General features: G+C 39.8%; 1 long non-coding RNA gene across 1 annotated transcript; it reads left to right on the forward strand.

Moving 5' to 3' along the window:
• Positions 1-2259: 2259 nt before the first annotated feature.
• Positions 2260-25190, forward strand: LOC121074495. The gene is made up of 5 exons (XR_005822384.1): positions 2260-2772; positions 16912-17088; positions 18286-18471; positions 23454-23514; positions 23620-25190. It is a non-coding gene; the product is annotated as an uncharacterized LOC121074495 (long non-coding RNA).
• The last annotated feature ends 515 nt before the right edge of the window (positions 25191-25705 follow it).

Here is a 25705-nt window from a genome sequence, read left to right on the forward strand (position 1 = left end):
TTTATCTGATCTGAATGTGGAAAAGTTTTGTTTTCAGAAGAATTGCTCCAGTTTACAGCAGAGCCCTGACCCAAGAAAACATGAAACCACAAGCCATGCCTTAGCTTACTTAGCTTTACATAGTCTCACTTATTTCAGTCCTTTAATAAGAAACTCAGAATCTGAGGAACAATTTTTACAGGGAAGATAACTGAAGAGACTCAGTTCCCATTAATCCTTAAAAGCTTAAAAAATATTCTAAATCAAAGGAATTTCCTTGGGCTTGTCAAAACTCTCCCTACTGTTAATTATACAGGCATGCAGAGTTCACCAAAGTCCTGTTTGAAACACTGTCACAGTCTTCCTATCACCACTGAGTTTTGGATCCTAAAATAAGTTAATGATACTTATTCACAGAATCGTCTAGGTTGGAAGAGACCTCCAAGATCATCTAGTCCAACCTCTGTCCTAACACTAACAAAACCTCCACTAAACCACATCACTAAGCTCAACATCCAAATGTCTTTTAAAGACCTCCAGGGATGGTGACTCAACCACTTCCCTGGGCAGCCCATTCCAATGCCTAACAACCCTTTCAGTAAAGAAGTTCTTCCTAATATCCAACCTAAACCTCCCCTGGTGCAACTTGAGCCCATTCCCCCTCGTCCTGTCACCAGGCACGTGGGAGAATAGACCAACCCCCACCTCGCTACAGCCTCCTTTAAGGTACCTATAGAGAGCGATGAGGTCTCCCCTGAGCCTCCTCTTCTCCAGGCTAAACAACCCCAGCTCCCTCAGCCGCTCCTCGTAAGACTTGTTCTCCAGACCCCTCACCAGCTTTGTCGCCCTTCTCTGGACTCTCTCGAGCACCTCCATGCCCTTCTTGTAGCGAGGGGCCCAAAACTGAACACAGTACTCGAGGTGCGGCCTCACCAGAGCCGAGTACAGGGGGACAATCACCTCCCTAGACCTGCTGGCCACACTGCTTCTTATACAAGCCAGGATGCTGTTGGCCTTCTTGGCCACCTGAGCACACTGCTGGCTCATATTCAGCTGCCTATCAACCAGTATTCCCAGGTCCTTCTCGGCCAGGCAGCTTTCCAACCACTCATCTCCCAGCCTGTAGCGCTGCTTGGGGTTGTTGCGCCCCAGGTGCAGGACCTGGCACTTGGCCTTGTTGAACTTCATACAGTTGACCTCAGCCCATCGGTCCAGCCTATCCAGATCCTCCTGCAGAGCCTTCCTTCCCTCGGGCAGATCGACACACGCACCTAACTTGGTGTCATCTGCAAACTTACTGAGGGTGCACTCGATCCCCTCGTCCAGGTCATCGATAAAGATATTAAAGAGGACCGGCCCCAGCACTGAGCCCTGGGGGACTCCACTAGTAACCGGCCTCCAACTGGATTTGACTCCATTCACCACAACTCTTTGGGCCCGGCCATCCAGCCAGTTTTTAACCCAATGAAGTGTACGCCAGTCCAAGCCACGAGCAGCCAGTTTCTTGAGGAGAATGTTGTGGGAAACGGTGTCAAAAGCCTTACTGAAGTCAAGGTAGATCACATCCACAGCCTTCCCCTCATCCACCAGGCGCGTCACTTGGTCATAGAAGGAGATCAGGTTCGTCAAGCAGGACCTACCTTTCATAAACCCATGCTGACTGGGCCTGATCACCTGGTTGCCCTTCAAGTGCCTTGTGACGACATTCAAGATAATCTGCTCCATGAGCTTCCCTGGCACTGAGGTCAAACTAACAGGCCTATAGTTCCCTGGGTCTACCCTCCGGCCCTTCTTGTAGATGGGCGTCACATTTGCTAGCTGCCAGTCGACTGGGACCTCTCCTGATAGCCAGGACTGCCAATAAATGATGGAAAGCGGCTTGGCCAGCTCCTCCGCCAGTTCTCTCAGTACCCTCGCGTGGATCCCATCCGACCCCATCGACTTGCGTACATCCAAGTGCTGTAGCAGGTTGCCAACCATTTCCTCGTGGATAGTGAGGGCCACATCCTGCTCCCCATCCCCTTCCACCAGCTAAGGGTACCAGGTATCCAGAGAACAACTGATCTTGCCGCTAAAGACTGAGGCAAAGAAGGCATTGAACACCTCAGCCTTTTCCTCATCTTTTGTAACTAAGTTTCCCCCCGCATCCAGTAAAGGATGGAGATTCTCCTTAGTCCTCCTTTTTGTGTTGATGTATTTGTAAAAACTTTTTTTGTTATCTTTAACCGCAGTAGCCAGATTGAACTCCAGATGAGCTTTGGCCTTCCTAATTTTATCCCTACACTTATTAATAAGCTAGTAAGTGTTGGACGTGGATGACCTCCCATTGAAAGGTCTTAACAAGCCAATTTCCTAGCACAGCAATACTTGCTCAAGATGGTTAGGTCTACATTTCTGTCCTGAATTGATGGACAGACTGTCAAGACTCTGGTATAATTGTGTCCTAGAGGTAAGCACAGCTGGGATCTAGAGATGGAGAGAATCATCAGAAAAGGCACGGCTGCAAGGAAAGTGCTTGTATTTCTTATTACTGGGTGTAATAACTCACTAGAGTTTTGTGTGATATTAATTATCTGAAAGGCTCATGCTGCCAAGTATATGTGTGGTATTTTATGAAGATGGTAGAATTTGACCTGACAGTTGAGATATTTCCAGATAATTATTTTTCAGAAATTATATTTGATAAGTTTTTCAGGAAATATCCACTAACCATGAAAGAGAGACGGAAGAGACCAGTAGAGCCCCTGGAGTGTGACACATCTGGAGTCCCCAAATGACAGCTAACATGTTCAGGTCAGTAACTCCTAGTCATTCAATGGGAATTCTGGTATTTGGTAATGATATTTTTGAGTCTTTTCATTTATTCAAGAGAATAAAGGAATAGTAATTTTCTGAGGAAATAACTTGTTTCTCTTTGCAGCACTATTATTCCTCATTTTACAGTGAATACATGCATGGCAGTTACTATTAAATACTGAATGGTTTATAGGTCATTTTAATGCACAGTTTAACATTTATCAAGGCAAATAAATTTTATAAAGAAAAAATGCACCATTTCTCAAAATATTATTACAAGGAATCTAAACCAAACTGTTTTTTAATAGGGCGCAGAACTTACTCAGCATCAAAGTTATCTTTCCTTAAAGACTATTACTTAGAAGTTGGGAAGAGAGAAAACTGCCTTACTGCTTAGCAAATCCAATGTACCTAAGCATGTCTGCTCTAGAAAACAGAAACCTTGAGGAACCCACAGCTGAACAGAAAACTCTGCCTTTAAAGACTTCAACGAACTTTTAGGATGCCAGAACTCTGACGTGCTGCCTGCCTTCTGCAGCAGGTCCAAATATCCACATCTTCACATATAGAATTTAAGCCTCCTTGTTTTTCTCACAGGATTAACAATCCACACTAGCATTCATGAGAAACCACTGGGATTACTTATGTCCCTATCTAATACGTGTTTTCTCCAGAAACCCTACTCCTCACCACTGGACCACATGTGCTCCTTGCCCAGCCACACCTGCCATTACTCCTATTTCCAAGCAAACCTCCTGGAAAGCAGCCATTGCTGTGACAACTCCAGAGCATCTCACTACACAGTGAAATTAATTCCAACATTCATGACTTCAAAAGAAGCAGCGCTTAGTTTGCAACTTTAAGACAGATGAAGAAGTAAAGGCAAAACAGATAGAAGTGACATCCAACAGAAATGTTCAAGTTTTTGCTAGTATTACTCCTAAGGGATAATTTTAGACCCCAAGTTTATGTATTTTTGACGAGGCTGCCTTAAATCTCTTTTATTCTGTATATGTTAGGAGCAAAATTTATTTGTATGTATTAAGGAGTGTTTTTCTCTGTTTATGTAGGCATGAAATTTAGTACTACTGTGTCTGAGTAAAGACCTTTACCGTTGACCTCTAGATGAGGGTGCCACCAGTATAAAGCAATTAACAAAGTATTAAGACTTCTCATTTTTTTATACTCCACTATTGTTTGGATATACCTTTCTTATTCACAGCGGGAAGACAGCCACAAGCAAGTAAAATCTGATTTTTTTTTTTTTTAAAAAAAAGGCTTTTACTGAAATGGTTTATTCCTGCTCCACTTCATGTTTTTCATTCTGTTTTGCTTTTGTTAGTTTGTTTTCTTTTTTCTTTCTATATAGAAATATTCGCTTATACATTGCAAAATATATAGCTCAAAAATTCTATGAGCCATTGCTTAAGAACTCAAACTTTGGAAAGTTTCTGTTTCCTGCATTACAGAGCCCAGCAGGCAGAGTTCCACTATAGCAGTAAGTGACGGTTCAGATAGCAGTAGTTTCTAGCTCAGGTCCATGTAAGGTCATGTTTGCAAAAAGGACATTCCATTTCAAAGTTACTTTTTAAATAATTAAAGCAACAAAACTCAACTAATGATACTGAGAACCCAAGGAAAATAGATACTCATAACTGAGGAGCCCAATTGCTGCAAATGAGAAGGTGGTCTTGGAAATTCAATACCACAACAAATCAGGTATTTCTTTAGTTCCACTAAAAGGTCAGACTACCCATGACTGCAGTTGCTGAAGTTTGCCAAACTCCCAGGCAAGCAGAATCTTTTGAAGTATATGGCCCTTCCCTCGTCTCAATACAATCAAGATTATCTTTCTAAATGAAACTCTTTCCAGTCAAAATCCTTATCTGATGTCTCTGTTTTGTTTCTACCTATGCAAACACTTTACTGGAGGCCTCTAGGCTGCTACAATGGAAAAAGTTCCTAAAGAGTGGAAGCCAAAATGAAAGCAATTGGTCCTAAACAACAAGAAACAACAGAGAACAGAGAGGCTGATTGTCACTTAAACACAGCTTCTGACCTCATTTAAGTTGATCGTAGTGTGAAGTATTTTCTTCTTCTTTCTTGGAAGAGTAAGGGGAAAATCAATGGTGTTTATTTTGGGTATATATATATATAATCTTGATTTTCTTTTGTAGTCTCTGTGAGTTGGGTAGAGATAAGTATTTCTTTTCATGGAATATTTCCTTCACAGTCTAAAGATATATCCTGTCTCTATGTATGTCTAATAAGAGCCCTTGTTACAGCATCTAGGTTTTCATTAAAGATATTTTTACACTGCATGCAAGATGGTATTAATATACTCCCCGAGCATAAGCCCTGAAATGAAACATACTGCATATTTTGGTAAAGTCACTGTTTTCCCAGGTGCTGTCTCTATCAGATATTGCAGTGGAAACTATTCACCCCTAAATTAATCTGACATTGCTCAGGTAGTGTACCAACTAAGATAATAAGGCTCAGGAGCAGACAGTAACATACAGTGTGCAGTATCAATCTTTGGACTATTTAGTGCTGGAGGAATTGAAGCAAGATGAGTTCAGCACATTGCTTTACACAGTCCTGGTAAAGGGACCATGTCTATATGGGGTCCAATAGGGGACCATGTCTATAATGTCAAAAGAAATTATTTGTATTCAGTGCCTGAAGATTACACCAACATGACTAGATATTTCTTCTATATATAGCTCAATATGGTTTTTACTCTATACTTACCTACTGACACTTTGCAGTAGAGAATATTCTCAATATATTGGCAAATATTCAGAAGCCTGTATCTTAAAACCTGTAGCCAAACCCTCAATTTTTCCTTGGAGCTTCAGGAGCTATATGGCTTACTCGTATCTGCAGTTGGAATATTAATGTTTCTATGTGAATTAATACAGAAAAAGACCAGTGATGATTCAGTACTGTATGGAAAACAAAAAACAAAAACAAACAAACAAAAAACCACACACACAAACAAAAAAAAAAACCACACCTGTGTAAGTGAACTATGGTTTGTCATAATCAAAACTGTGCAACAGAGCTGGTTGATGAGCTGTAAATCCATGAGGAGTGATAGCTGGAAATGTGCTTCAGTTTCCATTATTGTTATCTATGGTGTGGTTGTTTTAAGCTCATTTCTATTCCATTTGTTTATTTGAGAGAGGGTTAGAATAGTAGAAAAAAGCAAATGAATGCTTAAACTAGTGTTAGAAGATTATTATGAAGAAAAATCTATGTATTAAGACTCAAGATGGGCAAAGCTTGCAGGCATACTGTCTTTTATTGAGTTTCATTTTCTTAAATAATAATAAAAAAAATTACTACAGAATAAGGCCTGCAAACTACTACAGATCTTTGGGCTACATTAAATATATGCATATGGTATAGAGAGGTACAAAGTATTAAGTATATAATTCAGCTATTAAATACGATCAACATCTTTTGACTAAATTTAAGTAAATAATAGCTAACAAAATATGGTATATCATCAGCAAAGGTCTAAGCTAACAAATCTTTCCCTTTTTGCAATCTTTGTCATTAGCAATGTTTTTTAACATATTTTTCTGAAGGCTGGTATCTGTTTAAGGGTCTGAGGATATCACTTTTGCTAACCCAGTGCTTCAAAAAGTGGGAGGTAGACTTTCTTGCTGTGCCTGGCCTTGGAATGGCATAATTTCGTTCTCCACTCCTGTCTTCTTTGCACAGTTAACTAAAGCTGGATACTCAGGTTATTTCTCTCCAGTCAGGTTAACTTCAGTAAAAGGCCATGTAGTAAAGTGACATAAAGGTCAATGCTTTTATGGTAACTACTTATAACTCTTGCGAAAATTCAAGTGCTACATCTCTTTTTACACTGCAGCAAAATTGCTATTCTATATCTTTTCCCCTTTAATTGTGAGGGGAAACAAAACGTCTGTTGCTTTATGGGAATGGTAGATGGGGAACTGTAGAACATCGAGGAGAATTAAAGACACTCAACTGGTGTCTCTTTGGCTAGCCATGGAAATAGCTGACAGTTGGTGCTGATAAAATGTCCACCCTTCACTGTAGCAGACAATTTAAATGAAAAATGTTACTTTATTTCTCACATGAATCGTTTTTGGGTGTAGAAGGAAGAAAGACTTCATGTTAGGAGGGTCTGAAACATTATTCAAGGCAATATAGCAGTAAAGAGAAATCCATGCTATCAAAGAAAATGACCGCTGTTTCATATCTCCATAGGTATTTCTGATACCTGCAGTAGTCTTTTTGTTGTTTTTGCAGTAGATGTACCAAGAACAACATTTTTATTTTTTTGGTTGTTTTGTTTGTTTTTTGATTTTACATGGACAATGTTCTGGTTGAGATAAATTAGTTTTTTTCTCAGAAGTCAGAGAAAATGGACCTATAGCAGCACATCAAATCTTGGTATCTTAAAAGTGGTGAAAAAGACAAAAACACATCCCATCCGTCTCCATTCCCTATAATTCTGTAAGCTACAACATAAGCAACACTGATTTTGCTAAGATCAATATTGAATCTTAATGAGTAAAGTCTGAGTGAGATACAGTGGGTTCAACATTCACTTTTGGTTAAATAAATCCCATCCATGGTTTGGCAGCCATGTCTGTAATGAAGAATACTTTTGAAATAAAAAGCACTGCACTTTTTTCTCTAGATACAATAAGATTTGACTGAAGCTTTAACAGCTTTGAGGAAAAGGGGAACATTTATGGTCAAAGAATAGTTAAGCATGTACGGATCTACTGCAAATCTGACCTTATTTAGAGCCAGTCAGCTCCGTGAGAGGTTTTTGTAGAACAGTTTGTTAGCATCCACATGCCAACAGTATATATTAAAGAGGAAAATGGTGGTGCCAGCAGGTCCTTTCGGTCCTTTACTGGTCTCCTATTCTAGTTAATGTATATGGTAACAAGGTGCTTTTCCTTGACCCGAGCTCTCCAGAGCTCGCATTAGCTTTTGTAAATTTATTATGACAATTATCAGCACAGCCTCTGGCTGAAAGTTTAAAAGTATGGACATTATTTGAAAAGTTGTGTATCCTTCTCAAGTTCCTATCTAAAATATAGCCTGTTTTTAGTGTGCCCTTGTTCTCCTCAGCACTCAAGCCTCTTGAATAGTCATAAAATAACTGCCATAGAAAGAAACCTTCTGATTTAAAACAAAACAAAACAAACAAAAAACCAACGACACCATGAAATATATGCTAGCAGAAGGTCAAGGAATATGCTTTAACCCTCCATTCACTTACATATTTCAAGGTTGCTTTGTATACTTTACAGCAGTTTGTTTTGCAGAGGTCTTGTTAGCACTTAAGGACTGGCCCCATCAAGACAGCTTAGCAATAACATGTATTGTGAATTTGGTCCTTTCTTCTCTTTACAGATCGCTTGACAGTCTCCAGAAATGTACTTGCTCACAACTGCCACTGATTTTTTGAAGAGTTTTCAGGTTCTTAATCGTGTATACCTTGCCACTCTTCAGTTCGATGGCTCATTGGCCTGTATTGTTATTTTTATGGGCTTGTGTGGGTGTACAGCTATTTTTTCCCAAGGATGGTGACTGGACAGGTCGTGTGCTTAAAGGCAGACAACTAGTTACACTTCTCTCCCTTACACTTCTCTCCCTTGTGTTTCCTGAGGCTAAGGGAAACGCTGACAGGAAAAAAATACACTTTGGATTTAGGATGAGGGCTATTTTTACTTGCAAACTATTGTATTTTTAACACATTTTAAACACGGAAACACTGATCCACTTTTGACTTGACAAACAAGATGACTTGGAATTAAGTCTAAACTGTCATCGTTATTCTTTGTTTCTTTCATACATATGTCTTAGGTTTGAATTGAAGTGGCAATTCTGTTAGAGCTGAGAGGATTACTGTGCATCCATTAAAAGTGTTAAACAAACCATCTGTAGATTTCTGTGTGTCCTCCTCATAGCAGAAAATGAGTTTTAAAATAAAAGCAACATAGCACAAGGAGGAGACAGTTAGCCCTTCTATAATTCTCTAAAATAAAACTAATCTCTTTTACCTCTCTATATAATGTGAAACACTGTGAATGTTTTCATATTACATTTTATCTTACAAAACATTTGAATTGTATAGTTTATTTTAAATTTGTTTTGGGCTTTATCTTTTTTTTTTTCAGAAACGCAGACTTTGCAAATTAAAATTATATATATATATATATATATATATGTATAAATTTTAGCACATATTAATTCTCCCTGCTGTCAGCTGGAATTAAACTGACTGCCACAGGAATGCATCTAGAGGCAAGTATGTTCTATGCAGACTTCTAAATTTGGAAAATCTGCATCCTTCCTTCAGTACAGATGCTCTGTGTCTTAACACTACTGCTAAGAGTACATATTACAATTCAGAGAAGGTGTCACGACAACTCTGCATGCTCTCCTGAAACAGGCTGTTCTCATCTTTTTCACACAGAAAAGAGAGATTCTACTCTCTCACACAGAAAAGAGTAATTCTACTGCTTACCCTAGATGCCCTGTTGCTCATCCCTCATTTCATCTTCTCTGGACTCTGGAGAACAAATTAGTCGTTTAATAAATGGTGATGTGTGGGGCTTACACAAAATGGTTGCTCTAGTGGATTAGTAACAGTATTCGTTCTTTGGGTGGAATCAACAGTGCAAGATCCTTCTCTGCTACAGACACTTACAAACTACCACAAGTTGTATTCTCACATTTTCCCCTTCTGCTGTGCAGAAGAGTGATTATCCCCTGTAATCTAAAACTTGGATATGAAATAATTCAGAAGTACTGCACTGAGTGGAGGTTACCACTGCCAGGGGCTCTGCCCTGGGTATTGACACCACTGACACATGGGTAGTGCCAGTGCTTGATCTGTAATCTTTTCTTATGCAAATCTCTACAGCAATACCCCAACCAATGCACTCACAACACCATCAACATCAGAACCTCAGCAGGAAGGACATACAAGCAGGCAACAGGTTTGTTATTATATGGCAGACTGCTTTCCTGCCCAGAGCTCATTCAGGGTTCTCATCTTGGTGGGCTGACCTGGCCAGAAGCTTGTTACTAACTTCTAACAAGTACCTACACAGCTGTTGGTTAACTCCCAGCCTCCCTCATTGGGATGGGAAAGTGAGGAAGAAAAGGGAAAGTGAGAAAAGTCATGGGCTGAGGCAAGTGGAAGAGGGTGTGTGTGTGGGTGGAAAGTGATGCAAAGGCAACCACTCACTGCCTCCCACAAGCAGACTAATGCCCAGCCAGTCTCCAAGCACTGGCCATCTGAGAAGACAAAACCCTCACTCACTTCTTCCTCTACCTCAGCACGATGCTACATAGTATGGAATATCACTTTGAACTATTCAGGTCAGTTTTCCCAGCTTCGTCCACTCTCAGCTTCTTGCTCACCCCCAGACTACACACTGCAGAGGTAGGGTGGGAAACAGAAAAAAACTTGACCCTGTGCAAGCACTGCTGAGAAATACACAAAACACTGTTGCATTATCAATGTTAGCTACAAATCCAAACCACAGCACCATGTGAGATGCAACAGAGAAAGTTCCTCCATTTTTCCTCCTTTTTGTAGCTTTAAAAAGCTCATTTAGTCTCTAGGTGCTCTTCTGAATAGGGAAAACCACCGTATCAGTGCTCAGCACTAACCAGGGTTACTGGTCTCTTTCTTGTGTCAATAATAGTCTGAAACCTCTAGCTCAATGCAGACTTGCTAATGGTCTGTTCCAGATATAAATCAGCAGTGTGGAAATAGCAGGAACCAGCATCTTTTCCTTCCTCTGAAAGGCACAGACCTGTACTTGTCTGTATGGCTGTGCGTTGCTTACTCTTTCAAATTTTTAGCAGTGGGAACACAATGTGTTAGCCATGGTCTGTGCTGACCATTCAGTTGCAAATGTTCTGTCATAACATTTATTTCTTCGATATGCTGAAATTTCTGCAGTAGATTCAAGGAATACTAAAAAGAGCTTTCCTCCTCCTTAGATCAGCATGGGAATAAATACGAAAATGATTGATAGAAATAACACAAGGTTTATTTAAATTTCATCTTCAGTATAGCAGGATATTTCTGATTTTAAAAAGTATTTTATATGCCTATTTTTAAGAAGCCCCAAGTAAAAAGTAGTTACTGAGGGAGAGAGAAACAGCACATAAACATACACAAGGTTATCGAGTTATAATTATGCTTATGTAATTATGGAGTTTCAGATGATTTCTGAAATTTCCTCACATGATGTTGTTCCCTGCAAATAACTGTAACTTTTGAAGCCATCTCTCTGTTTAAATAGACTGGAGGTAAATAAGTACAAGAGCTTCTTCATATCAGTTATTAACAGTATTCATCAAATACTTTTATGAACCTATTTCTGCCAGTACATCACACTAACAATTTATAAGTGGGACACCGACATTTTTTCTTTGGAGAACTAATCTATATAGCCAAGGGCAATTACAGTCCACTTTAAAAAATGGTTTGTCCTCCCCACATTGATGAAAAAAGCCATATAGTGGATACAAATTAGATTTCTCATTTCGCTGCTCTCTCATTTCTCTCTCTGAAGAATCTGAAATCAGTTTGTTTCACTGGGCCAAATTCTGCTGGTTTGAATTAAGGATTTGTGTTTATCTCAACAGGAATGCTATGTGGTAAAGACTGTAAAATTTAGCTGTAGTTATTACCTATTTTTTGTCTGTCTCATCCCCAGCACTGTCAACCTTAAACTTTTTGTTAGTGTTTACTTGTTGTAGGATTCATAGAATCATAGAATATCCCGAGTTGGAAGGGACCCATAAGGATCATCAAGTCCAACTCCTGGCACCACACAGGTCTGCCCAAAGTTTAGACCATGTGACTAAGTGCACAGTCCAATCTCTTCTTAAATTCAGACAGGCTTGGTGCAGTGACTGCTTCACTGGGGAGCCTGTTCCAGTGTGCGACCACCCTCTCGGTGAAGAACCTCTTCCTGATGTCCAGCCTAAACTTCCCCTGCCTCAGCTTCACACCGTTCCCTCGGGTCCTGTCACTGGTGATAACAGAGAATAGGTCATCTGCCTCTCCACTCCCTCTCGCGAGGAAGTTGTAGACTGTGATGAGGTCCCCCCTCAGCCTCCTCTTCTCCAGGCTGAACAAGCCCAGTGACCTCAGCCGCTTCTCATACGTCTTCCCCTCTAGGCCCTTCACCATCTTCATCGCCCTCCTCTGGACACTCTCCAACAGTTTAATGTCCTTTTTGTACTGTGGTGCCCAGAACTGCACACAGTACTCGAGGTGAGGCCGCACCAGCGCAGAGTAGAGCGGGACAATCACTTCCCTCGACCGACTAGCAATGCCGTGCTTGATGCACCCCAGGATACGGTTGGCCCTCCTGGCTGCCAGGGCACACTGCTGGCTCATATTCAACTTGCTGTCAACCACAACCCCCAGATCCCTCTCTGCGGGGCTGCTCTCCAGCGTCTCATCACCCAGTCTGTACGTATAGCCAGGGTTGCCCCGTGCCAGGTGCAGGACCCGGCACTTGCTTTTGTTAAACTTCATGTGGTTGGTGATCGCCCAGCTCTCCAATCTGTCCAGAGCTCTCTGCGAGGCCCTTCCACCCTCATCCAAGTCCACAACTCCTCCAAGTTTGGTGTCGTCGGCAAATTTGCTCAGAACACCTTCTAGTCCTACATCCAAATCATTTATAAAAACATTGAAGAGGACTGGCCCTAAAATGGAGCCTTGAGGGACCCCACTAGTGACCATCCGCCAGCCAGATGTGGCCCCATTTACCACAACCCTTTGAGCCCTGCCCGTCAGCCAATTGCTCACCCATCGTATGATGTTTTTGTTTAGCTGTATGCTGGACATTTTGTCCAGTAGGATCCTATGGGAAACCATGTCAAAAGCTTTGCTGAAGTCCAAAAAGATCACATCAGCTGGTTTCCCTTGATCGACTAGATGGGTGATCTTATCATAAAAGGAAATCAAATTTGTTAGGCAGGACCTACCCCTCATGAACCCATGTTGGGTTGCTACACAAGTTTGTAGTAGATAAATCTGTAAAGATGCAGGAAATCTGAAGTACTGATTTCATACCATCCAAGTGAAATGGGAGTTTGTCATTAAAGACAGAAAGTGCAAAAGCAAGCCAAAAATCTCCTCTGAGAAACACTTCTGACAGGCATCCAGAGACACGCATTCTCCCTGCAGATGTCTGAATGAATAACAATCACTGGAGATGCTTCACTGAGTTGGGAGCATTGGACCATTTTCCCGCCTTTACCAAAATTATATCACTTAAGAGCAAGAACTTTTTTCTAATTCACATTTTTTTTCTCAATCTCAAGCAAGAGAACTTTGTGGAGGGATGTTTACAATAGTGTTGCAAAATCACTGTATGCAATGCCACCATGCTGACTCTCGAAACACAAGCAGAAGAGACGAGTTGGCCACGAAGGTGACAGGAGAACTTTCCCCTCCTTGCCTTGTCAACACCGGCACATTGAAAGGCAAGACTGGGTCTGGAAGGTGCACCAGCCTCCTGAGGAAAGGTGCTAGCTTTATAAATATACAAATTTGAGGTGGAATATCATATCGGCCTGTCATTTTGTTACTATTTTTATTTTTTACTCTGCTGAATTTATACTGAAAGGAGAATGCCTCCTTAATTTAGACTTCACATTACCGGTAAATATTTCTGCAGTGTGATGGAGCACAGTAGAAAGCTGTTTGAAATATATCATAGGAGGCTACAGTCTAAACAAGAAGATGGCACGGGCAGAGAAACATGACAGCAAGGAATCCAGCAAAGCAGTCAGATAGCATTTGGAAATGACAAAGCACCTTGTGAATGCCTTGATACGAGCAAAGTATCCCTTTTTTACTGGAAATACAGAATATAATATTCAATTAGTATTTTGTGTTGGTGCTAATATGTCATATTTTTATTTGATCTAAACATTTAGTAGTACCAGAATTCATCACATGAATTTCTGTTATTTGCTTTTGTAAAGTAAACAGAATCAAGATATAGAAATAAATACACTTCTCATTTTGCACAGTACAGTAGGGAATTAAAATTTATTGGTTATAACAAAGACTAAGTTTGATGCAAAAAAAAAAAAAGGAAATTTTAAATTGCGCTAGCTCACCTTCTTCTTGCCTGATATATATATATATATTAACAAATACTTTTGTTGCCTTGAAATTTCTGCTTTCAGTGCAAGATCTCATTCCAACTTAGAACTGCCATGCTGTGTCCTTATTAACTCTCAGTTTTGATGAACATGAAAAAAAAGTAACAAATGATAGCAATTTTGATAGGGATATTAAATTATATGCCTCAGCCTTAAGCCAATCTCTAATGATTAAAGACAAATAACTTTTGACAGAGGGGAAAAGATTATATCTTTTAGCAGTAGAAAACAAATTTTCTTCTGAAAGACACTATGAATTCCTTTTATTCTGGGAACAGCAAGTAGGACTGAAGGCCTCTGCTTTCATTGATTATAGCTGTGTGTTCCTATGATGAACAACTGGTAAATGGTAGAGATTTATTAGAGAGACACAGAGATAGAGTGGCCAAAAGAAAGGCAGGCAACGAAAGACAAAAGAAAGGATGATGCCAATTCCTTTTGGAAAAAAAAAAACAAACTGCTGTCACTGGTAAGAATTCAAACACTCTGCAGTACAGTCACAGCCTCAGCAGCAAATTCAGTGGTTCACCTGTAAACCACAGATGCTTGCACCAGCATTAACACTGTCATGTCTTACATCTGTCAAAATTCAGAGCTCTAAACTTCTTCCACAACCACAGCTTGGCTTTCATTATATCCAATTATTTCATACTTATTGCAAAATATCTCTCAGTTTTAAATTAATCATGTCAAGTTGGTGTTGGAAAAATGATTATCTCACATTTTTGATCAGGCCAGAAACAAGCATTCTTCACTGAATTGCCCCATATCTTCTACTCTTCCATACTGCAAATGAGCTGAGTGAAGAAGCGTTTGAAAATAATTTACAAAAGATGATTGGGGTAGACAAAAGGTTTAACAGCATTGTGAGAACAAATGCAGTGAGCCTTCTGGCTGACTTTTACTCAGCAACATCCTATTCTCTGGTGATACCAGTAAAATTCTCTAAGATTACCAACAAGGTCAGCATAATTAAAACCTGCTACAAATCAAAAAAACAACTTTCTCTTTATGGCATACCTATGACATGTTTTGCCTGTACTATAAATAAGGCAGGTACTAATTCAGCAGTATAAAAATATCTTGCTAAAACTAAATGATTCCAACATTAAAATAGCAAAACACTGCTTTGCTAAATTTTCCTCGTTATCCTTCTTTCTGTAATGATACCACAAGGAAGGCTTCCTGGACGTGAAAGGGGAGCTTTGGAAGATTTAAAGATTCTTAGTAGACAAGTAAAATTGCACGGAATGATCACTCAGTACTATAATTATTCAAAAAATACCATTAAAAGACAGCACTGAGCACTTTCACTGTGCCCAGGGAGACTCAATTACTTGCTTTTGGAACTGCTGGGTTGAAAGAGTATTGTTATCCTCAGCAATTACTGGAGGCAATAATTTAATTCCCTAAGTAAAAATTTTAATGTTCTAAAATGCCCTGCCAATGGAGTTATCTTGTGTCAAAGTGACTGAAGTCAAACTTTCCACTGTTATTTACCACAGTAAACTAAAAGTTAAGAAGCAGGAAAAAAAGTCTTCGCATAAGAAGCTAGCTTCAAGGAAATGAAAGAATTGACCAAAATTATTAAGCATATTAAGGTCTAAAACAAGCTTGGAAATTCAGACAAATCACAATCGGGAAATCCCTACTGCCAACACAAAGGCATGAAGTACTTTCCTTTAAATAACAAAAATTAATAATGAATTTAAACATTTTGGAAGCCATTAGACTTTACTGAAGTCTACATGCATTCACTTTAAGCTCTTTGAAGAAGGTTCTCTTAATGTTCATAGGAGTAAAGGATTATAGGCCTGTGCTTTGTCAAAACAAAACAATAAAACGAGACTGAAATTCAATAACATCATTACATGTACCTGCAGAGATTTTCTTTCTCTTTTAGTTTCTTAAATATGGTTCATGTTCATTGCAGACTCTCAAATAGAGTTTGGGATTTTGATTTCTTGGAAATAGTGGTGTTGATTTGTGATAGTTTGCATTACATTTTGCAGTGGCAGTTTACATTACCAATATTTCAGTATAATCTACAAAATCTCACTGAAGATCAGAATCATTTTGTCAGGAAAATCAAACCAATAGCTAACTCACGAATATTCAACGAGGGATTTAAGTGAATGAGTTTCAGTGAACTTTTAATGAAACATTCCTTTCCTTGATTTACTGCTCACTGAGCATAGTAGTGAGCATGAACAGGTAGATTTTTAGATGAGCAACAATCTATTCAAAAAAAAATTGTATTTATACAGTTCGTCATTTGGAAGATCTGTATCAAGCCCTACGTGGAGAAACTTATTTATGACATTTCACTAACAGTCTGGCCCACAGGGTGATGGGAAGACCTTCGCAAGCAAAAAGGGAAGGAGCCAGACCAAGGTAAGCTGCAAGGTTCATCCCTGCCAGGTTGGCTGTGGTTTCAGGCTGCTCCCTGAACACAGCAAACACCAAACGTCTCATCTCAGTGAGTGCCTGGGGAAAGGCACGAGGTTGTACTTGGGGTGCTAAGTTGGGGTGAGAATAAGAGAGACACTTTGTTCTGTCCACTTATTTCAAGCCTCAAGTAGTTGGGACTGAGTTTGTATACCACAAGCAATGTTCTCTTCTCGAGCATGAAATTTAAGATTATTTATATGACATGCCTGCCACTTCATCCTCCAGTCTTCCACATGCATAGGCATTTTTTAAATAGCATCAGCTGAATATGTCTTGCAACCATAAAGCATATTAAACAGATACATCAAAACCAGTTTGCTTCTATGAACAGCATCGCCGAGCAGGACCAGTTGTTATGTTTTGAGTCTTACAGAAATCCTTAATCAGTTCCAGTTCAGATGCATATCCATCCCACACTAAAGTCAGCCAGTGATCACTCCATTTGTTTTTTCAAACACAACTATTTTTATGCAGGAGGAATTGATATCATGAGGGACTTGAGTGAGACTGTACTGACTCATCCATCTTCAGAACATGGATTATATTCCAAACATCTACTCTGATTGAACTGCTAAGCATGAGGAAAATGTTCTCCACTCTCTGAAAAAAGAACAGAACTATGCTGTCGCGGAGCTGATCAATGGTTTACAGGTATTAGATAATCAGAAGAATAGACAGATAGCTAAAGGCATCACACAAAATATTTAAAATCGTAACTGTAAGAGAAGTCCTTACAAGGAAAGCAGCAGAGACAGAAGCTCTGGGGATTTTACCTTCCCACTGGTGGTTACACCTGTCCTATTGTTATCAATTTGCCTTCAAAGAAAGCTGGCGAAATGTCTGGAATATATTAGTTCAATGCATTTGCCTTGACACCAATGCCAATTAACATTTCTTTGTTACTACCTGTTTCTTATAATCTTGTTTTACTGTCATTCCACATAATGGACATCATAACTGAAGAAATTCTCAGATTTTTAGGTCATGGATGAAATAAAATACCAAATGTTATCAAAGATAAATCACACAGAATTAAGTGGACAGAGACAGGGTGGGGGGACTTCTAAAAACTTGCAAAGTTTTATAGCTGATATGGCTTTTGCTTTTCCTTCAATAGCGATATGTAGAAAATAAATAACTTGATGTGACATTTAAACACAAGAAAAATTGCCTAGTGCTGAGGTTCTACTGCCCCAGTAAGGAAGATTAGACCAAGATAACTAAAAGCACAATTTGCCACAACTACTGGGAGGAATGGCAGTACATTGAAACTCCTATTCACAATGGCTGCTGATGTTGCAAGAGTATTTCTCAGTAGGTTAAAAAAAAAAAATACTGCTTCCTCTATTTTACATACCTATTTGTTTGTCTAATGTAAAAAGAAACCAGAACAAAAATCCTAGTGACTAAATGCTCTCTAGCATTTCTGTTGAAAATATTCTGAAAACAACATGAGCCTGGTAGATATTGTAAAAATAATTTAAAAAGTAATAATTAAAAAAAAAAAAAGTAATAATTTAAAAAGTAATTTAAAAATAAAAATAAAATAATAAATAAAATAATAAAAAGTAGTAAAAAGCAGAAAGTAATTTTCTTCATGGCTTGACAGTTAAAGCTGCTGAGAAAAGACTTATTTCCTACAGAAACAGAAGAAGTTTCAAACCATTTAGAATTAGAGCAGAAGACTTGCAAAGCAGAGGCTTAATTTTAGCAGTTCTCATGATAAAAAGATGCAATGTCCTGTAAAAAAAAAATATATATATATATATATTTTGTAGGAACATTCTTCCCTTAGCTACCAAAAAAATAAACTCTCTCTTCCTTCCTCCACATTATCTGTCTTTCCAGAGTCACAACTAAACCCTCTGCCAATCTGCTCCTACGAGGACATCAGGTTCAGCATCTATTCTTATTAAGTCTCTTGGACCAAGAGTCTCCTGGGGAAAAACTTCATCACCTTAAGAGAAGAACTGCACACTGATGCACATTTATAGACTTTTCATCCCCACAAGCTTTGTCACAAGTGACATTGGGGTGAGTGGAGCTGCTTGTCAGCCTATCCTAAGTAAACCAGTTTGTTACATTTTAAAGACTAATATCATACAGCCTATGCTTAATGAAATAAATGAGACGATAGTGCTGAAGAACCACTACTGGAAAATCTACACTGTTCCAGCAGTATTAGAAAAGTGCTCATGCAAAAAGATATTTATAACCCGGGACTCAACTTCTGCTGTGGAGCTAGGCCCAGGGCTGTGCCGAGACCAGAGCTCCTATGGCTCTGCAGCCCTGGATCGAAGCAGCCCCAGAGCCACCACAGAGCTGCCTGCACCATCCGTGTAGGGGTCAAAGGCACTCCCAGCCTATTTCCTCTGAGAACAACCCAAGTGGTTCCCAGCCATCCGCCTCTTCAGCTCTAATACATGAGGAGCCACTTAGCTAGAGGTGTACCTAATAATATGACCAGCAGGGAAATAGTAGCTGCAACATTAAAGGTCACTGACATCCCTACCAATTGCCACAAACGAGACAAACCCTGCCAATGTGATGAAGAGGCCCTCGCTGTCATGCTGAACTGCTGATGAGCTGCTGCGGGGAGTGAAAAGGCTCCTGGCCTGAAGCTCCACGTGATTGCTGCCTGTCCTCTACTTGCTCCAAAGCTCAAAATGCAGTAGAAACCATTGAACCAAATATACTTGAGACTTTATGTATATATCAAAAAGTTCTGTCTTTTTCCATATATATATATGGAAAAAGACAGAACTTTTTGATTCTGACGCGAGAAGAGTAGGCCTCTGGCAGCATGGGAGCTCCCTGTCTGGGGAGAGCAATTGTGATTCTGCTCCCAGGTCTTGGGACCAAAGATGTGGGTTGTCTTGCACTATTCTTAGTGAACAGTAGGCACAAGAAGAACCCCCCAAACCAAGAAACAAGAAAGCAAAATAACTAGCTAAGGAGGGAGGCAGGCTGATGTGAAATGGCTTGGTGATTATGCAGATAAGCTGCATTTATTTTCCTTTTGTACTTTACAGTTCAGATATGAACGAGAGGATGTTACTGAGCATGGCTCTTGTCAAAACACTCTCTCTAGCTCTTTATTTCCATCTTCTGTATCTATTTTCAGTATGCATTTAAATAACTTGGGTTCATTCGCAGTAACTGCTCTGATCTCTAACTAGTGCTATTTTCACATCTGAAAATAATTCAAGTTTATTTACAGCACTGTTTTGTCTACCAAACTGCTGATGTCAACCAACATCAGAAAAAGAGAATCAATGACCAGGCTTAGATTATTTTCAACCACAGACAAGAAACTTTGACAAGACTGATGATAAAGCAGGATGACTCTGCAAGAAAGCCTCTGGACTGTACTGGCATTTCGGTTTTATTAAGAAATAATAAACAGCCTTGAGCAATAATATGTTTCCGCATGACAGCTGTGCTAGAGAAAGGTTGTGTATTCTGATGATAAGAGTTACTTCCACACCAACTTGCTTCAGACGTAGACCTTGCACTTCTATAGCTGAAATGGCATGGATCTAGAAAGCTCTGTTGCCATCCCAGACTGGGGGGATGACATCCCAAGGCTACGCTTGTTCTATGTCTTTATCCTTTGTGTAGCCATTACAAACTGTGAGAAATCAATTATTTTTTTTAGGATACAAAATTTTATCGAGAATTCAGTGGCCGCATTTAGAAATCATTTCTGGAAACAAATAATGGTATCTTTTTTTTTTTTTTTTGTGGAAAGTACTTTTCAGTCTGCTCTTTAAATCTTTATTATCTTCATTTTCAATAGCTTGGTTTTAATGTGGAACTTTTGTCTTTCTGTTTCATGGCTAGAACCAGAGAGCATTTTACCAATTAAATCAGTCAACAGCTGTTGATTCATCACTGACTCATTTTGCAAAAGTTCTTAAATATATCAAGAAATCCAGAAGACATCAAGCAATTTTTTTCCCATTTAGGTAGAAATCCCTTTATTACTGGCAGATCACAATTTAGGCTGAAAATAAAACACAACAAAATTCAGCAGCTCAGCTCATTTTGAAAGTCTGAGTAAAGCCAAATGTTGGAGTTATCCAAGTGTGTAAGAATAAAGGCAAGGTGTTTATCATGGAGGCCCCATAACAGGAACTTCCACTTGTACAGTACCTTTATGATCCATTACACTTGTCTGAAGCTTCTAAATCATCTCTAACACGGGAAAAAAAATAAATCAGAAAGCCTCAACAGTTACCTTTGAAAAAGTTTTTTTCTAAAGATTCAGTTTTGAGCTAGTTTGAAGATACTGCCATTTTCTTTTTTTTTTTTTAAATGAAAAATGCTGAAGTCATGATCTAAATCACAGTCACAATATCTCCAGACAGCACAGCAAACCAAGTCCCCCATCGTATGAATATAGTTATAGCCATAGCATAGCTGTTCAGTTCCCCTGTGTCATTCTCTTGAAGCAGTCTGACAAGAAAAGCAAGGAAGGTGCTCATAGTTGCTATTTACGGTTGTATTTAAGACCATACCACAAAAAGTTTATGCAAGAGTTTAGGTTAGGTGTACAAAGTAGAGTCTGGTTCTACTATCAGACCAGGCTGACGTCTGCATGAGGACCCACAAAACGATATTGAATACTGTTGAATTCATGGTATATTTTTTTCTTCCTATTAACAGCTCCACATTTCTTCACACCTGTATATCAATAGCTGATCCTTTGCTACTAAAACAGCCTTGAATAAGTGCATATCATTAAGCAAAGGAAGGGTAAATGCATTTTGAAGGTGCAGCGACATAACAGTTCACCACCTTAACATACAAGAAATGCTCATATGAATGAGAAATCCTCTAATAACACTGAACAAGATTATCATTAAGCAGGCATGAAAGGGTATGGTAATGCTTATCTACAACTTGAAATGAATTTGCTAACTCTAACCCAATGCTCTCAAACAGTGCGGTATAACAGAAAGGGAATCCACAGATTTGTTATTCATCAAGTCTTTATAAACCTGAATCATTTACGACTAAAATCTGCTATTAAGTCATTTTTCAATTCACTAATTCTGAAGGAGCAGAGCAATTTACATGAAAATACTTATTTTTAATGTGCTTTTTATGAAATGCTTGTCAAGGTCAAGCACTATAATTTGAAGAGTGAAATATGTTATTTCATTATAATACATTTGATTTTATGCAGGTTAGGAGCATTATTTAAAAAACAACAACTCCTACAGACAAGTATTAGTTGCACTGAATTTTCATTTACTTGGTTTTGTTTTTTTTCCTGGTAAGACATAAGTAACTTCTGGAAATTCCCTCTGGCCACTTCTATCCAACACTTAGAAGATTTCTTCATTCCTTGCTATTTGCTGCTCAGAGAAGCCAAAGCCCTTCAACCAGCATCAGTTGCTTCTCTGGTAACAGGCATCTTGGGCTTTACAGGTGACTTTTCAAGCACAGAGCAAGTTGCAGAAAAGGACAGCTGCCAGGCAGAGCATCGAGCTACTGTGCAGCACCAGCGTGCCCCTCACTGCTCCCTTCTGCTCTGCAGGCAAAGGCAATCTTAAAAGCAATATGAACAAGTGGAAGCATAAACAAGAGCACTTTTCATGTGGAATTTCCTTACAGCTCCTTAAGATGTCATTTTGTACCACACGCATGCCGGAAGCTCATAGCTTGGTAGCTCCTCATTTAGTTAAGACATGCTCCTGGGGAGGTAGGCAGAAACCACCTTCACCTCTCAGCCTCCAACCAAAACCAACATGCAGGGCCCCCAACCGTCTCCTCTTCCTGGGTTACAGGAAGCTTGGCCCAACTCTTAGGGCATATTTGACCTGAAGCAGAAGCTGTCTAGAGAGAACAGCAACAAGAATTACTGCCAGATAGTTTTTCCTCATGCTTGAAGCACTTTTATCTTTTTCCCTAGCCCTAGTCCCACCTGAAGCGGTACCTCTGTCAGGAGGCACAGCTATCCAAACACACTGACAGGGATGTGGCTCCTAGTAAAAGCAGCCCCACGTCCCCCTTTCATCACAGAGAAAGTCTAAAACCTTGCCATCACTTTTTGCTCTATCTGCCTTCCACTGCAAGCAAGAAACATGCACAGAGGAAGCTGCCTGTGTGCAGTGCTAGCAGGCTTCTGCAGAGCAGTCTGGAGTCCCTCGTGTGCCTTGCATGCCTGTAAGCGATGCGTCCGGCAGGGAAGGCTTTTATCCTACATCAGGCTGAAAACAGGGCCACAGAACGAAGAGTCGAAAGAAGAGGGGTCGTAGGTGAAAAACAATGGAAACAGCAGTCTCTGTGTATTTGAAAGTTAAACCCTGAGACCAGGTTAGTTCAGGCAGCCACTGAATGACATTTCATTGCGTTTATACCTAGCTTAGACACACACACACAGAAGGATGATGTATGTATACTTAGAATGCTTGTATTAACACAGCTTTTATGATCAGTCAAACGGGGCCAGAACATGGGGCTATTCACAACAGAAATTTTTGTCCAGTTGTAGCCATGAGCAGACGCCTAGCCCAGAGTACAAGAACAGCATGTGTACCACATTTCCCTTAATACTCTCTCAGGCTTCAAGTATTCTCAGCTGAGGGATGCTCTGCACTCGCTGCAGTCACTATGTATCTGGCAGCCACAGTGCTTACCTTTTCTGTGAAGTTACTTTTTAGGGGAGTAGTTCACAGCTTTTCTAAGCTGTGCATGAAGACTCAGCCCTTCCTGGTTGTTCAGAGTCTGGTGGCTACCAATAACCAATGTCACGCTCCCAAATTTTTCTGAGAAGACAGAGATATAACCCTTTGCACCATCTCCAGACCATTCCTGATTTTACAGACATCTACCATATCCCCTTTGTTGTTGTTTTTTGTTTGGTTGGTTTGGTTGCTTGCTCACTTGCTTTATTATTTTTTTTTTTCTCCACAATGAAAAGTCTTGACTTACGTAGTTGTTCCTCATATAGAAGCCATTTCATAAATTTGGTTAATCATCTTCTGTTTTGCTCTGGACTTTTTCAGTTTTGTCCTTTTGAGATGAGCAAGCAATGTTCAAGATGCAGACAAACTTGGGACTCATATGGTAAGGCAAAAGAGGCTCTCTGGTCCTGTCTCAGGAGCCCCTACATTTTGTTTCATTTTGAGCACTGCCAAGCAATGAGATGATGTTTTTATTAAATTATTGCAGCCTGAAGATCTCATTCCTGAAGTTTCTGCCAAGGGAAACTTCTGGTTTGTTACCCAACAAAAGCAGTGGATTCATTTAGCTTCTCTGCAGTGACTTTATCATCTCTGAGTGCTGCCCGGACTTGCTGCCCAGCCTACCTGGCCGTACACTGCACCTTGCTTCCCAGCCCTCTCCCACGTTGGATGCAGCATCCCTCTTTTCTTTAAAATATATAGCAGTTAATGTTCTCATTTGATGTATGCTTTACAAAAAGTAGTTATATTTTTCATGTATAATGCAAGCACTTAATTGCCTACTATATGAAAAGCACAGTCCTGCAAATGCATAGGAGAGATCTTGTCAGAGTAACGAATAATTGTCCTCCAGCTCAACAAATGATTGATGGATCCTTGCTTTCATTTAATTCCTGGCCTTTTCCTTAGTGGACTTTGTGCAATAAAAATCAGATTTTGTTTTTTTTAAATAGTCCCTAAATGCTGCATGCACAAATGTTCTCTAGCTTCTCACTTCAACCCCCTGCTGCTGCTTGGAAAGCTGTGCAGTGCCTGTGGCACAGCCATCGCATGCAATACGTTAATCATCAGGGAAGATGGTGCCAAGAACTAGGTAATAGCTTTACTAATATTTGTGCCATTAAAGACCAGGAAACAGCAACTGAACTTTAACAATCTTATTAAAATATAGTTGTCCTAAGAGAGCTCGGTACTCCGGTGTATGACAGCACATCAATTCAAAACACACAGATGGGCACAAAGTGCACAAAGCGGAGGCTGCTGGTAACTCAGCTCTGCCACCAGGTCAGTTCAGAGGGGTATTCAGGAGAAGCTCCAGCCACCAGCAGGGGAAGAACGGCACAGTTACGGACCAAGACCAGGCTCTGCTGCTGACCAAGGCTGCATTTTCACTGTGGAGGACAGAGCTACCTCCACCTGGAAAGCTTCAGCCCAGCAGAGGCTGCTGCATCCTGCTGCCTGTAGGAAATGCAAGTCTTGTGCCTGCTGCTACTGTCTTGGTTTTCGGATGGACTTTTTGAGCTCCACAGTTTCTCGCTGCTGCCTTATGCTCTGTCATGTCTTTCTTTCCTCACAGACATGATTACTCATTTTTACATTTAATTTGTGATGTATTTGGAAAATGTGGAAATCTGTACTGTATTCATCCACACTGTCATATTTAATGTCCTTGACTAAATAAATAGTTTCCATTTCATAATCTAACATCCTCATTGTAGAAAACTAATGGAATCGCTAGATCATTTGTCAATGGATAAATAGATTTAATGGCAAATTGGTACAGACATAAGTAATATAACAATTTTTACATGAATGCATGTAAATACAACAATCTAGAATTAATAAAGACTGGCTACACTTGAACAGAAAAGTGTGGGTGGATGAGAGGGAGAATCATAAGGAAATTATCATTTCTTTTGGCAAAAATCCACAATTTGTTTTTCATATTTGTTCCCTTAAATTCATGGCACAGCACAATTTCAGATTTTATAATTCCCTTTACACTGCCTTTTCACATGCTATGACTTCAGATGGTCACCTCTCCCATCTCCCAACTACAAATAAAAGGAAAATATATTTGGAGCCATAAAAAAATTATCTTCTAGCTGAATTCACACAAAGGAGAATAAAGAGTCAATGACACTCCATCACTAGAAGACCTTTGACGAGAGAATTGCCCCTTTCAGACAAGAGCTACTTCAAATCTCTATGTTTGATGTCCTGATCTTGTGTCGAGCAGTTACAGCTCAGACACAGAGTTAAGAGATAATCCCCAAAGTGCTAGGTTATAAATATTGTGTCCACGACAGTTAGCCCTGAGTTGTTGCTTTCAATCTGGCCGTAGAACTGCCTGAAATTCCAGATGCTGTGTAACTACAAACGTTTGGCTGCGTGTGCTACAGCCCTTGTGTGGGTATTGCTCTGCCAATGCCTTGCTTGCCTTCCAGAGAACTGCAGCCCCAGCCTCTACCCTCAACCTGAACTGTTCCTGTCACACACCGTGACAAGGAGATCTACTGATTGATCCTTGCTTTTCATAATTAAAGGATTCTGGTGATTTCCAGATATTAAGC

Source organism: Cygnus olor, chromosome 9 (genome assembly GCF_009769625.2).
Source record: "Cygnus olor isolate bCygOlo1 chromosome 9, bCygOlo1.pri.v2, whole genome shotgun sequence".
NCBI lineage: Eukaryota > Metazoa > Chordata > Aves > Anseriformes > Anatidae > Cygnus > Cygnus olor.